Below are 2,791 nucleotides of genomic sequence, written 5' to 3'. Positions count from 1 at the left end.
TTTTTTAAACTCTACTTAGTTTAAACCAACAAACTAATGATATTAATTAAAAAAATTAATGATATCTTATGTTTACATGTCGTGAATTAAACAATAATAGTTTAAATTTTTAAGAAGTATATTTGTCAAATAGTTTTTCAAAAGTTCCAAAAAAATAATATTTTGGCAAAAGTCCCAGTGTTCACAAAAAAACATTTAGATTTTAATTTTTCATTAAAAAAAAAAACAAAAATAGCACAGTCTAAGGAAAAACTACGGTTAGTGAATTAGCTTTGAGAAATTATAGTTTATGGTGCTACATAAGAGCAACCTAGTTAAATTTGCAAAAAATACTTTTATGAGAAAATGTGAAATTTTATATTTAATTTAAATTTTCCTTAGAAATCTAGGAATTGAGATAGTGTTCGTTTCATTTTGATGTTTGAAATAATAAGACTTAAGTATTAATCTCGAAACTTGTTGCATCTAAACAATTTTGTTTCAGTTAATTATAGTTAATTTTAAATTTTAAAACTTTAAAATTTTAGTTTAAAGTTATTTAGTCATTATGTAAAAGTTTGGTTGTTGATAAGTCTTTTTTACGTACAACTTTGAAATAAGCATGAGTGTTTAAGTTAAATTTTAAGTTAAAAGTAGCTTTTATTTGAGTTCATTACTAAAAGTTAACTTCTTAATCCAAAGTCGGTTAATGTCAAGTTTATAAAATTTTGACTAGTTGTCTTGACTTTTATTAAAATATTGATTGAAAAAAGTGGATAAATTTAATAAATAATAAAGTTAATTAAAAATTTTTAAACTACTTTTGATAAAGTGTATTCTAAAATTATGTTTACAAATTAACAATTTAATTAGTTGTTTTATGTATTATAGCACTGTACTTTTGTAACATGCTTTATAATGAAAATATAGCTTCATTTCAAAAATTGTTGTATACTTAGAGTAATGTAATTCAAATTTAATCGTAGACACTTTTATGACAAAAGTTTTTAGTTAATCACGACTAAAGAATTACTAATATTATCTGAAACACTATTTGCAGTTTTTAAAAAAATTATTAATTTTATTAACGTTTTAGATTTAATTGTTATTACTAAATTGTGATTATTAAATAAATAAAGATATTTATTTTCAAAATTTTCAATTAAATTTAAAATATTTTTCAAAATTGTGTGTCGAATAACAATTTTTAAAAGTAATAATTTAAGATTGATTAAAAAAATTAATAGGTGTTTTTAAATGTCATAAAAATGGAATTAAGTTTATATGAAGATTTAAATTAAAGTAAAACATGATTATTTGCGTGAAACAGTTGTTACGCTAACCTTGTTTCTAAAAAAAATCACAGTCACTTTATAGTGTAATAATGTTTGAAACATAAATGTCAAAGTAATTCTTAAAAACCTTAAATTATTATTTTTCATAATATCTAATTTAAACAATTAATTTATAAGACTTAACAAACTTTTTCTGGGAACTTTTTGACTTTAGAATTATTATTAAAACAATCAGTTGCAATTAAGTTTTATTATGATAGTTTTTAGAACGTTGTTTGGTTTAAAATTATTACAATTTTCTCAGTTTAGCATTAGTTCAATACAGTTTTGAAAGCCATTAACTACAAAGTTTGCTCTAAATTCTTAGTAGAGATATTTTATTTAAAGCAGTTTTTTTGAAATTGAATTACTATTAAAACCTTAACTAAATTCAACATATAAAAGAGTTTGAATTCTATTTGAAACATGTTGATTAAAAAAGTTCCCAGGCCGGGAATCGAACTCGGGCCGCGAGGGTGAGAGCCACGAATCCTAACCACTAGACCACCTGGGAAGGCATCTGATATCAAGTTTTAAAATCTATATACCTATGCACAAGTAAACATCCATATATTGTGCGTGCTAACGTGTTTAGGAGAAAAGTATATAACATTTCTTGTCTGTAGCTTGTGGTCGATGTAACAAATGCTTAACAGTTTTATGTAACTAGTCTAAGTTTTTGTTCATTATTAAAGTTTTATTTTTAAACTATGTTTTCCTATTTATTTTTTAATAGCAGAAATAATTAAAACGCTTTAATACAAAAAAATCCTTGAAGTTTTGCAGAAACTATTTAGATTCATGTGCGAAATTAAACTTTGAAATAAAATGTTTTATTAATCTTGTATTTTTCAAACTTTAAATAATTTTGTTGCACATTATGTAATAATAAATGTGTATTTATTTACACGGTTTCGAAAAATTAAAACTATTTCTAAAACTTATTTGAATGTTAAGTTTAAAGCTTTTTCAGACTGTCTTGACTAATAAAAAGTACATTGATCAAAAATTAATATTTATATTTTTTCAAATTTGAAGTGATGGTTATATCAAAATAATTATAATTTATAAACTCAACATAAAGATTAGAATATATTTATATTAAACCGTATACATTTATATATATTTATATATATATATATAAAGGTTTATTTAAAGATGCAAAACTCAAAGAAATCGAGTTTCGTGACTATTCACTCATCAGCTTCAAAACAAGTTTAAAATAAAGCACAAAACAAAATCACTAATGAAAGTAAAAAATTTTTTGCATAAATAGATTATGACGTAATTTTTAAACTGTCAAAATTCATGCAAAACGGCATGTGCAAAAATTAATCTACCAACAGACAATAAACTAGCAAAAATTCATACAACTTCAGTGAGTAACTATATATTAGGACAGATAATTGAAAGAGATAAAGATAAAATTAAGATGCAAACTGAAATTTAGGTTATTTTAAGATGAAATTAAAACTTGT

The 2,791-nt window shown here is 22.5% G+C and overlaps 1 non-coding gene across 1 annotated transcript; it reads right to left on the bottom strand.

Annotated features, from left to right (window-relative positions):
* Positions 1–1,755: 1,755 nt before the first annotated feature.
* On the bottom strand, positions 1,756–1,827 carry Trnae-cuc (transfer RNA glutamic acid (anticodon CUC)). The gene has a single exon. It is a non-coding gene; the product is annotated as a tRNA-Glu (tRNA).
* Between the last annotated feature and the right edge of the window lie 964 nt (positions 1,828–2,791).

This window comes from Thalia democratica, chromosome 1, assembly GCF_965202585.1.
Source record: "Thalia democratica chromosome 1, ktThaDemo2.hap1.1, whole genome shotgun sequence".
NCBI classification, from domain to species: domain Eukaryota; kingdom Metazoa; phylum Chordata; class Thaliacea; order Salpida; family Salpidae; genus Thalia; species Thalia democratica.
This window is presented reverse-complemented; position numbering and strand designations above follow the sequence as displayed.